We start from the raw sequence: 13,148 nt of genomic DNA, 5'->3' as shown, positions 1-13,148 counted from the left end.
CAAAATAGAACTGCAAGGAACCATTACGAAATGCCATTCTTATCCTCCTAAAACGCACCACCGTCACTCGACTGCCGCTCTTCGGGGCATCAAACTGCTCTTTAATACAATTCCCGTAATGGGCCTTATTTTACGAGAGTCCGTGATCCCGAATGTCGGAACACCTAACGACGGACGGCCACCTCTTTCCCCTCGCCTTTTACACGCTATTTTATTCTCTTATTTATTTTATTTTATCTTTTTATTATTTCAACCCTTTTCTCAAACTGCTATTACCCGACGACAAAAGAAACTTTACGAGCCGTCGTTTAGTGCCGTGGCACACGGTTCCCTCGGGGTTCCATGAAAATTTCGAGTCGAACGGTGGTCGGACGGACGGACGGACGGACGGGGATCATCGAATCTGAGTATAATCGCCGGACTGTAAAATCGTCGTTATCGTTTTTGCCGAATATTCGGGCGACGACGTTTCGTTACACAACAGATTCGTTCGCCCGTATCATCGTAGAGGGATTATTACGAGGCCGCGTTCCGTTGTAAGGACATTGTCGACGGCATTGTCCGGCGTCGCGTATAGCGGTGATTCCTATACGCGTTGTCTTTGAGAGGGCACCGTTCGAACGAACCGTCGTGATGAGGCTCCAAAGTTAACGATATGCATTCCACCCCGCCCCCCATGGTTCTTAGGATATGGTCCCTACGCTGGACGTCCACGGCACACCAATAGATTCGAGCAGCTACAAACCTTCTTTACGCTTTATGCACGCCACTATACAGAGACACTGCAGGGACACTCTCTTGTGCCGGCTGACAATGGGCCATTGGGTCCATTGGGCCCATTGGTCCGCCATTGTGTCCGCGGCACATTAATTGTCTCTTTGAAGCCCGATGACCTCCGCGGCACAACACAACGCCAACCTCTTCTGGTCTCATTCCTTCTCCCTTGCCCATTTTTGTTCCCCTTTTTTTACTTCGACTTTTTACTTTTTCTCTCTCTCTCTCTCTCTCTATCTTTGTCTCTCTTTCTCTCGCACGTTTTCGTCCGGTTCTCCTCCTCCTCCGCCCCTCTCTCTCTCTCTCTCTCTCTCGTACACTAGAGCGCTGTGTGTGTGTGCGGACGGATACCGCGGTATCGGGAAAATGAATAAGAGGCACAAGTCGATGGGATATGTACACGTACAATAACTGTGTGTACAGTATGTGCTCTTTTTATCTCTCGTACATAGGTATAAAGTATTTAAGATCCGATTCTACCCTCTACCCGATATACCTTCTAGCATATATATAAGCTCTCCTGAGAAATTACCCTGGGTGGTCAATTATTTTAAAATCGCGACTTCGTATACCCGAGCATATTCCCTTCGAAACTGCCGCATCTACCGTACATTATAATCCCTCTTTCATCAATTTATTACGTATACCGGTATATTCCACGTGCAAGTTTCGCGCACGCCCCGCCAAATTCACATTCATTATATATATTCGTCCGAGTATTACGGTGTTCGCGTAATGGACGCGCCCTACGATTATTATCGCCTTTCCGATTGATTTTACCTTCGTTTATTGTTTATAAATTTTTTGCAATTTGCCCGCGATATTTTTTTCGAAGAAATCGCGATCGGAAGACTCAAAGTCAAAGATTTTGCAAAATGAAAACTGGTCCTTGGTTTAAAAAAAAAAAATCGAACGCGAATTCCGATCTCCGATCGCCTCTCCCGTTTAAACGTCGGTTCGAATAAACGGTATAGGTGGCGGATATCCATTACTTTACTGGTAGGAAATACATCACGAACTGCCGAAAATAATGATTGATCGAGCAATTAAACTCCGTTGTCGAGGACGCAGGACGTTGCTAGCTCCGGTCCCCCTCCCCCCGAACGCGCGGGTGGGTTCTGGCGTTCCGCTCGCGGCAGGAGGGCGCGATCCACAATTGCCGGTAATGAGCCTCCACCTCTTCGTCCCCCTCGTTCCACCGACGCACACCGAAGACCCCGAAAACCTTTGCCCTTGAATTTGCACCCCGGAATATCCAGTGTTTTTACCACCGTTTAGTCGCAAAGCGAGGCGATATTCGTCCTTCTAAGGAATCTGGAAAAGGACGTCGTTTCGCGTCTTTCTGTTCCTTTATTTTTTTTCCTACTTCGAGAGTCCTAAGAAAGTCTTGGAAATCTCGGCGAGGTATCGCAGGTATCGGATCGTCGGAAGACCTTCGAATACCCGAAGAAGCCATTAATAAAATTGAGTGACGTAAGACGCGGACGTTCACGATTAGATACTCTGCCCCCGTCTCGATCTACTCGACCTCCCGAACCCCGTCGACAAGAGCTACTTGCCGATCATCGGCTACTACCCGCGCTCTGATCAAGGCCGAATATCGCGCGCGACTCGATCGAACCCGATGGAAAAGCGGATGTGAAAAAATTTCGAGTAACGCGTATTTTCATGATACGGCGATACGGAGGGATTCGTACGTGGCGCGCTCGGGGTTCTGCAACGTTTGCCGCTGCTCCCGCTGCAACGTCTAGCTCAGCATGACATTTTATTCTCCGTATATTGGATCTCGCAGCGTGCGGCGAATAATATATCGATAAGATTAATCGAGCCAAAAGCCGCATGGATACAAAGTGCGCCGCCCGCCGCGACGGGACCGCACCGTACAGAAAAAACTTCGTCGAACCTGCTGCAGTTGTAGCGATCATGAGCGCGCGCGCGCGCGGTCCATGTTGTAACGTGGCCCATGTCTCCGGCGTTGATACACCCACGCTTCAACGGGTAACCGTGAGCTCCGCGCGCGCGGTCCCTTTTCATTGCGAACGATCGCTTTATCGAAAGACTCTGTACGCGAACTGTGCGCTATCGAGCGCGGATAAAATTTCTCAAAGTACTCGCGATACGCGCGAGTATCTCAAAAGCGAACCGGAAAAATATGATCAGGTTTTCGGAAGCGTATCCGATCGTCGTGGCAATTTTGAAGAATCGTGAAAAAAAGCGCGAGATTCGCTTTGGAAATTCGCGAAACGGAGGAGTCGCGGTTGCGAACGTAGCGTAGGAGAATCATTACGAGATGTGGATGAAAATCCGGTTTTGCGAATGTCGAAAAAAAAAAAAAAAAAGGTCGGAGATGTTAAGTCGAGAACGATCATTTTGTCCTTTGCGGGTACGGAGGTTTTATATTAATGGGGACCTCTTACGATAATCTAATATCGTTTTGATATATCGGCGAACGAAATGGGGAGTCAATGGGGAGCCGATGGCGCGAAAGGTCGTAACACCGGGGGTCGACGAAGATATTTACAATTTTAATCATCGTCTCTGCATGGGACTCGAACCGTTCCGATGTATACATATATATGCATGCGCTCTCGCTCTCCGACGAACTCCTCGAGGTCCTCGGAATCTCCGTCGCGTCGCGCCCCACCCCCTCCTCTTCCCCTCGTTTCTTCTGATGCCCGGAGGATCTTTATCGCGGCGCGATCAGCCTCGATCGACCCACCCGCTCACCGGCCCCCATATATCCGAAAACCAGGCGATGCTCGATGAGCCAGAGAATATTCAAGACGCCTCCTCCTTCTCCTTCCCTACGAACGTTTCTCTCCACTCTTCGAGTATATATTATACATGTAGATGCGGCATACGCAAGCTGCTGTTGTGAATTTTTCTTCCATGTTCGCCGACCTGTGAGAGGGTGACTTGATGGAATGGTCCGCCACCGCGGAGCGACACCGCCTAGAATCTACCATTTGGAAAGTTTTCCTCTCCTTTTCTTTTTTGTTGAAATATCGGCGCTCCCTTTCTCCTCCCTCTCCACCCTATTTTCTTTGGCATTCTTATATTTTCTCCACTCCTGTGTCTTTCAGCTTCCCTTCGACCCGCCGTTTTTTTTTTTCTTCTCTCCGTCGTTTTTGGTTTGTTTTTTTTTCTCTCTCCGACGCTCCGCGTACATTTACACGCATAATATGATATATACTCGTGGAGGATCTTTTCGGGCTTCTACCCTCTGTAATGCATGGGATCCCCTTGGCGAAATGAAAAAAACTGGGCGCGATGGTGACGCCCTTCGTTATTCAGTGACAATGGAGCTTTGCTGCGGTAGCTTTGACCACCTGTTGCTCCCCGTTACTACCCCTCAGCCGTGTACCTGTGGCCACGGTATGGGTGTGACTTCGGTGCAGACGTCCCGAACAGAAGTGGGGCCCATTGTTACCCTATCCGCCCAATACTCGTGGGGAATCCCGCTATTATTGGTATTATACTTTGCCGAACGCGGTGACAGCTAGCACATCATTTTCCATTATGATTCGAGTCTCGAAAATCTCTGGGGATTCAGTCGTTCTCCGTTCAATGTTTCGAAACTATCGCGTTATTCTCATTCGCCCCCTTCCCCCTTTCCCCCCCCCCTGGATATGAAACACTTTCGGAAAGCGAAAACTTGAGGAGTTATTCTTTTCGGGGTAAGACGAAACTTTCGAACACCTTGAGTAATGATCATCTCCGTTTAATGAATGTTATTTTCGTGTCCGAGTATAACGTGAGTTTGGCGAGGTATCTTTGTCAAGCGTTAATAGCTGTGGAGGAGAAAAACTCGAGAGATTAGAAATGGAAATAGAAAGGAAGAAAGATCTACGAAATGTTGCCACCCTAATAATTGAGTAAAATTTGATGAATTTCACCGTGTGACCCACGGGGTCAGAGCCCGCGCGTCGTTAACACCCCGCTCGTACACACGGCTGTACGGCATGGGTAAAACAAGACAACTCCCTCGGTTATTACATCACCGTGTAATGCGGCTAATAATATATTTACTAATACTTATCGCCGCCTTGTAAACTCTAGGGGCGAGCGGGCCTCGTCTCGCCGCGTTCGCTGCACGAGCTCATCCGGTAGTTTCCCTGAATTAAATAATTTACGACGCGTGCCCGCTATCGTAAATTCTTCTTCGGTATATCGAGAGATGAAACGAACGCGAGAAAAAAAAAAAAAAAAAAACAATTCCCAATAGAATCCAACGCGTTACCCGATGCTCGAAAACACCGACGCAAGCTCCGAAGCTGCGGGTACCAATTAATAAATCCACCCCTCGGAAAATATTTTTTATACCGAAAGTTTGGAAATTAACGAGGGTCGAAAGCGATTGTTGATACCTAAGCAGGTAGAACGCGTTGATTATTTCTCCTGTACTTATTAATTATAATAATGGTTGTACGATCGCGACGGAGATGCGTGTGCATGAGCTTGCGACTTCTGTTTCAGCTATAAGAGTTTACGACCGTAGCGGTAGCGACGAGTAGATTTTATCGTCAGAGAAAAACGCATGTAACATCGACGTTATCAACGAATGCTAGATTTAGAACGTGACTTTCGTTTGAAAATCGGCGATCTCAAGCTTCGCTGTTGCATGTGCAGTCCGAGTTCACTTATAGAGCCGGTGCGAGTCGTTGCGAGAGAGAGAGATATACTCGTTCTCATTTTATTTAATTTATTTTTTCCTCCATTTTTCATTGCCCCCTCTCCCCCCCTTGATACTTACAGTGCAGAGCATTTCGAGTCCCGCGAAAGACGTTCGCGGAGAGTAATAATTAGTAATAATTAAGAAATACTGCGGTATTACCGTAGTCGTTAGGAACTTACGAGTGCTCACCGCGCGCGGTATATTACAAGCAAACTATATACCTACAACATTCATGGAAGAAGAAGCTCGGAGCTCTTGCGCGACTTGGTCAAGCGCGAAATGGTTGTAAACTAAAGTCATCAGTACGCACTGGTAGCCAGGCTATACCTGTCTCAATATGCCCGACCGGATAGCCTGCATAAAGAAAAGGCGAAGTACCCCCCCGAACGACGTAGCGGCGGTACGTACTTGTCGCATTTACCCCGCCACAGTTTATAATTATTAGCTTCTGCTCCCCGGGATGGGAATATAAGTTGACATTTTATGCACACCGAGATCCGAGACGCTGCAAAAAACAAACGAATTTCAATCCCCCGCGTCCTATACGATTCCGCATTTAACGATAATCGTTTCAATTATTTTATCCTCAATGATGGAATAATCATTATTTTTTATTATTGGCGTTGTTTTTCCTTTTTTTTTTTTTCTTCGCGTCTCCCACTAACTTTTTCTCCTACATAATTAAGTCTTGGTCTTTGTGTTGAATAAAATTACAATAAAATTGAAGGAAAAAAAAAACACAGAAAAACAAAATAAAAAAAAAGAAACGAAAGAGGAATCAACGGACGTCCGCGTTGGATCGCGCGGTGCGGATAAATATCTTCTTGTGGTGGCGCGGCCGGTTCCGTGGCATTTGTTGTCGGGTACCAATATAACTCCGTAAAATCACGTTTTTAAGTCGGACGAGGAAGTCGGGGCGGAGGTTGCGGCGCCTGGGGGCCCTCCCATGAGGAGGAGTGACCTTATAGTTAGGTTTACTCTTGGGAATCCTCTATATGGTGCCCTTGCCGCGCGATCTTAAAAGTCCGTGGCACGCGGGTGCCCGAGGTGGGGCAGAAAGTTTAGGCCCGGGGCGCCATCCGGCAGCAGCGGTACAACGGCAGCAGCGGCAGAAAAATAAAAATAATAAAATTCGAGAAGAGACGAAAAAAAAAAAATTGAAAAAACGAAAAAAGAAAAAAAAAAAATCAAATAGCTGTACGCAGCGCGAGGTAAGAGGTTCGAAAAAAAAGGTAGGCAGGCGATACGAGGAAGAATTAACTGACGCGGTGCGGATATAACGTACCGAATTTTACCGTCCGAACGCGCATACGAATGCTTCGGGTTATTGTACGTGTATCCTCGAAACACCCGAAACTCCGGGGTTTTTTTTTTTTCCAACCTGGGAAGATCAACTCATTCATCCGTCAGAAACGTCAGTCAACGAAAACTCGGTAAACGAAAAATTTCTCCTCCGTACGAAATTGAACCGCTCGAGTAGGTGGGTGAAACGGTATACCCGCGGTAAATGAGAAAATCTATCCGCTCCTCGGCACTTCGAACCACGACCCGCTGTATAGCTAACGATAAGCGCGGCAACAGATGCGCCAATAATTATACGAACGCAATTATTTATTTCCCCGTCAGCGAAATTCACGCGCCATTTGGAATCGGGTCGCACGCCGTCGTCGAACTTTAGGGTCGCGAGAGGGTTGATCTCGCGGTCTCGATCATCCGCTGCTCCCTCCCCGTCGCGGCGTTCCGCCGTCCCCCTCCCCCTCCCCCTATTCCTCCGATCACTCTCCGCGAGTTCGCCGCAATCGGAGAGCGCCGCGCCGGCACTTGAAAACGTAGGTAGGGCACCGTCAGCCGCGAGAGGCGCAGACCGCGAAGGGCTGGCTTTCGATCGGAACCCGTAGAAAATCTCGGTTGGTACCCTCGGGGCGCGAACCCCGCCGTATATACCCCACATACGCTCGGAAACCGCCCGGCTGCGGTCCGCACCGTTGTATTTATGTGCGCACCGACACACGCGCGAATGGGTTACTATATACACGTGCAACGAATCTGTAGGAGTGGTGAGCGTCAGTCGAGTCCCGGTACCGGGTAATGGGGGGTCAGAGGTCACCGCGCCGCCAACGCTAGAGACGAACCAATACGAGCGCGTACGCTCGATCCGCGCAGACATTTCGAGTACCCACGTGTATAGGGGATATATATAGTAGTAATATCGGTGTAGGTGCGCTCGGATTCGTATGCGTAGTCAAAGGATTTGTAGGTGTGCGCGGATGCCTACATACCTTACCTACATGTAGCGGTCTTCTTGTGCTTCGCGGTACGGGGAGGGAGCCAAGAGGAAGACGAAGAAGAAGCGAGAGGGGTGGGGGGAGGGGGGAGGGCTGTATAGAAATAAGGCAGTGCGATACTCGTTGAAACCGTGGGAACGCGCGGCGAGAGGAACCTGCACGCGCCCGACGAACCCCGTCCCGATGAGGAGGACCACTGCGGGCCGCAGGAGGGGCCCCCGGTCGGGGGAAAGATGTAAAAGAAGAAGAAGAAGAAGAAGTCGTCCCCCGGACGCGCGTTTACCGACTCCTACCCGCGGGTTCGCGTCGCGCCCGGACCCCGTTCAAGGCTTTTATTAGATTTCTGGGCCCAACCCCTCGCGAGAACGTTAACGCGCTCGCTAACGTATTAATATACCTCAACGAAAGAAAGGTGGCTTGTGCGCTAGGTGTGGAGAGTTTTACATCGGACCGTTTTCGTTCCCCCCCCCCCCCCCCCCCCCCCCCCCGTCTTCCTAAGGATGCGAAAGCGACCATTTTATACTACCGACCGAGTTACCACCGTTATCACGGTCGTAATGCAACGTTACAACTTTACGCAAGAATTTGCGGAATTTTTTTCAAAAATCTCCACGCAAAATGCGGTCCGTGATTTCTCATCCCCTCACAACTTGGCTCGAGATGGCTCGCGCGAGATTCCATTCGGGGCCCCGAGTCTGTTTCTGTTTTTTTTCTTCTGGTCAGACTGCAACCACGTGTAGATCGTTTATAGGGTACGGTCAGGAATCTAACATAAGTCGAGGAAAAAAAATTTCATTTCAGATTTGGGACTGATATATACGAAGCCCGGAGAATTCCTCCATTTCGGTAGGCATCGCTTTATTATACCTATGCCAGAATTTTTCCCTGCTCAGAAAATCCCTTCTTTTAATTTGCGCGGTATAGAGTACGTCGCACCGAGTTCGAATTATGTCATCGTGATCTTTGTATACCAGATGCGGCGAAAGCACCTGTGTCATAACGTCGGCAACGAAAAAAAAATTAACTATAACCGCGATAGGTCGACAATGACTCGATTTCTCTTCAAGCAAATCCAAACTCGACCCAAGGATCAAAAAATTCAAGGAATAAAACGGATGAATGAAAAAATCCCGAAAACGTCCGTCAGATTTTTCATTCGATGAAAGAAATCCAGATTGATGAGTGTACTTGATTTTTTCATTTCACGCGACTTGTCCGAAGCAATAATCCTCCGGTATCTCCTACGTCTAAATTTACGCGGAGGTCTTATTGGACCTGTGGGACGTGCATATATAAATAAAGGGGTATACGTATACCTGCAAGCAAAGAAACACCTCGGTGTGCGCGTATTGGCGCGAAAGATGTTGAGCCGTTGCAGTGCGTAGCCTGTACCTTATATACCTACAAAAAGAGGTACGCGCCTCGGTTGAAAATGAGTAGAACCCCCGTGGTCAGCGAGCGCGTGCCTTGGGGCATCCCGTGTTCGTAGAGAAGGGGAATAATAAAAGAAAAGGAGAAGGTAAAAAGCGGAGCAAAAAAATATGTGGAATAAAATAAGGGGGGGGGGGGAGGGCAGAAATGTCTCACATTGTTAGAACGACGTATACCCTACAATATACCCTGCACTCGCACGCGAGATCTTCGCCAATTTCTCTTCTTTCCCGCAGGTTGTCATTTGTCTTCGTCCTCCGCAGACCGCGGTATAAACTGCAGTCCCGCGCGCCTCATCCGCTCCGGGCTCGCGTGTCTCCTAAATTTTTTCATTTGAACTTGTAGTGTAATTTGCAACTAGATCGCAAATGTATAAACGTCCCGTTTAATTATTTCGAAAATTAGACCGAAGAGAATAAATCGCGATACGGAGTGAATTTTGAAAATGAAATACGTGGAGCGGATAGGGAGGATATAATCGAGAACGGTGGGAAGATGGAGTGGGGGGGGGGGGGGGGAATTGGAGGTGGATTTTGGGTACCGGTTCTTTAGAAATCGTTTCGAAATAATTGATTATAACCGATTTTTAACGATTCATTTTACCAATTGGCAAGCGCGTGCATAGATAATGACAGACGACTGACAATCACTGTCTCGGTTCCGATGAATTATGATCCTATAATATTCGAAGTGCAGTGGGTGGGTTCCGAAGTCAGTCGCTAATACGGACTCGGGTATACGCGGTGTTGGTGTGTAACGTACGAATAAAGCACACCGCATGGTGGTACGCGCGTAGCCGTTTTAAGCATTCATCAACTCGCTAAATTGTGAAAGGGAAAATATAGCGAAATTATACTTCTGCATGAATGGAAGAAGTTAATTCCACAGGCACCTATACCCACCTACCTACCTTCGCAACGTCTCTAGCTCAGGTGACCTTTATATAGGAAGACTAGAAATTATCCGGATTCCGGCAGGCATTTATTATATTGTACAGACGTAAATGGCATTTAAATATTTCAAATATACACGTCTGTCGAAATATTTTCTCAATTAGAAACTACAAAGCGATCGAGTGCGCGTTCGAATTTCACCAAAACCCCACACGATATTCGTCGAATCCAATACCAATCGAAATCGAACAGGAAAGAAAAATCATCAGGTCACACTTGCTGCAACGCTTCGTTTCGGGAGAAAAATTTCCCCTTAAATTTCAACCGAAAAAATGAAGAGGTATCCGCGTTCCCTTTTCAGGGGTACGACGAGGGGTGGTTTTCCCCCTGAATTTTATGCTAATTTCGTCGAGGACGGGTTAAAAAACCTGACGGGAGAGGGCAGCAGGTGTCAGATCAGGTGCGGAGGGTGCCTAGGCGAGAGCGAGTTGGTTGAAATGGTGAACGGTGACAACGCGGACGACATCGACCTGCGGGACGAAAGACCGCGAGAACCGTCCGTGGGAAAGATTTTCGAACGCAGGTGGTTTACCTCCGTCGGTATAGCTGGACGCGAAAGAAACTCCCCCGCAATGCGACGAGCTAATCAAGAGCCGGGTGGGTTACTAATTTAACGCCGCGATAGGAGGAAAAGAGGAATTAATAAATAAAACTAAAAAATGAAAATTGGAATTATTGCCCGAGACCGAGTCCGAAAAAAAAAATGGGGGTGGCCTGGCGCCGCTCGCTCCCGGGTTAACCACGAATTATCGGTGTTTCAAAAAGACTTTAGGAGAGGCTCTGCGTCGCGCCCTATATACCCACACCTATAACTTAACGCCAAGGATTTCGTGTATTCGAAAGCTAACTCGATTCTGAAACTCAACTCTTCGGTTCCTATATATACGGAGTTTAAACTATACTACTAACTAATAGCAGGTCTAGAATGTGTCTACAATGTGAACAGAGCCAGCAGACGTTTACCTAATTGCTGGCCACAAAAAACCGCGCGCCGCCTTAACCACAGGCCATGAGCCGCAGGGCCAGTCCCAAGTCCCCGTGGGGCCCCCCCGATCCTTGAATCCTGCGGGCCTTTGGAAATATCATACAAGTATACACGTACATTACACACGTGCAGTACCACCGTATCCACACGTCGGCGATTCCCGCTCACATTTTTATTTTCCATTTTCGATTTTTGATCATTTCTTTTTTTCTCTTTTTTTTTCTTTCTCTTCTTTCATCTCCGTAACGCGCAAGAAAATCGTAAATTGTTAAACGCGCCGCGGTAATGTATGGAGAAATTATACTCGCGTCTCTTCTTCCTCTTCGCAATTATATTATCTGACCTTTTTTTTCCTCCGTACGGGTTCGGATTGTTGATTTAGAAGTGATAGGCGTAATATATTTCAATTAGTGAAGAATGCGCGTATAGAATTATTTCTAACGTCTCGGCATACACGTCGAATTACATGAATTATAATCATTCGAACGTTCGATGGTTCCGTTGTGTGTGTTTTCTTTTTTTTTTTTTATTTTGTCTCAACAAAATCGATTTTTAAATCCCTGTACACCGTACCACAGATGCACGTGTAATCCTTCACGCTAAACTAACAAAGTGAGCGGTTTGATTGATTTTGACACAAGACGTTTTTCAGACTCCGCCGCTTCTATCCACCTCGCGTAAGACGTGTGCGTATATACCCCGTAAGTGTTGTGAATGAGCGTGTATAATTTCGTAAAAATTGCGGTTCGTGTATAATGATAATAATTTTATACATATTACGCTCGTGAGTAACGTGAGATAGAATCTCGTCCCGTCCCACGGGGTTAACCGAAAGATTTGAAAAAATTTTTATATCCTCATACCGACAATGATATACCCGCTATTATCATTAGGGAACGAAGAAGGACTAGTCTTTGGCAACCGGCCCTCATGGGAGCCAACCGCAATCGAGAGAACGAACCGACCGACCAAAGAATGTGAACCCATTACACAATAATACGCCGCGCGGTAACATCAATCTGCAATAATTGGTTATCCGTTACACTCCGAAACCGATATATACGGATACCTGTACAACTATACCTGCCCATGACTCTTCAACGATTCGAAAATATCGCGAACATTTGTAACCGGATAATTAGGGCCTCCCCGCAATTATTACTCCCGCTCGCGTATCGACCATGTAAGCTTACCACCTACTAGGTACAATTTTTATCTCGGACGAAGCACGCTTCGAAAGAATTAATCAGCCCTCGAACGAAGAGGTTGAGAAAAAAAAAACCTGCGCATACTCAATCGAATTTTTTCCGATCTTCGATTCCGGACTCCGGTGCAGATCGAATTAATTCGCGTCTCAGCTGCTACCGTCTCACACGATAATTAATGCGCCATTCGTCCGTACGTTGCGAATCCTAGTCTTTCTCGCACCACCTTACAAGGTGTACGTGAGTGATCTGAATACTACGTGTGGCCGAATACACGTGAAATAATAATGGCGAGCTGCCAAAACGAGGGCGGGCCGCGCGGTAGTCTGAAAAGCGATAAAGGAGACTCGGTATATTTTGGTTGATTAAATAATTAGCGGTCATCCCCGTGTATCCGGGGAGACGTGAAGAGGACTCCCGTTGTCCCGGATCCCGATTTCGTTGTGGACGGTAATATAATCGCTCCACTTTCCCCCGGGGGAGCCGTGGAGCGGGACGAAAGCAGTGGATGAAGAAATGGTGGCGGTGGCGGAGTATAAGTCGAGTTAATAACGGCAACACACGTAGGTACGCGGTGGGGCTTGTTTTTTGGGGGGCGGACAGAATTTTGACGTGGATTGGCGCCGCCACTTGGTTCTCGCGAGTATTCGGAAGGTTCATCTCGTACACCATTTTTAAGGTGAACACACCGCGTCCGTATAGGACGTGTATTTCGAACAACAACGTCGGCCCCGATGCCCACCAACTCCTGGAATTCGACCTCCTCCCCCCTAGGGCCCCTCCTCCACCGCCGTTACACCGCACGGATCCTGAGGGACACGAACTCGAGGTCGCCCTAGC

General features: G+C 47.8%; 1 protein-coding gene across 1 annotated transcript in view; it reads left to right on the top strand.

The window, feature by feature from the left end:
- The window catches only part of LOC125500585, a 34,001-nt gene that overhangs the window by 15,896 nt on the left and 4,957 nt on the right, over nt 1-13,148 (top strand). The window lies entirely within an intron of this gene.

This window comes from Athalia rosae, chromosome 4, assembly GCF_917208135.1.
Source record: "Athalia rosae chromosome 4, iyAthRosa1.1, whole genome shotgun sequence".
In the NCBI taxonomy this organism is placed as follows: Eukaryota; Metazoa; Arthropoda; class Insecta; order Hymenoptera; family Athaliidae; genus Athalia; species Athalia rosae.
Note: the sequence above shows the minus strand (reverse complement) of the source record. Positions and strands in the feature narration are given on the sequence as shown.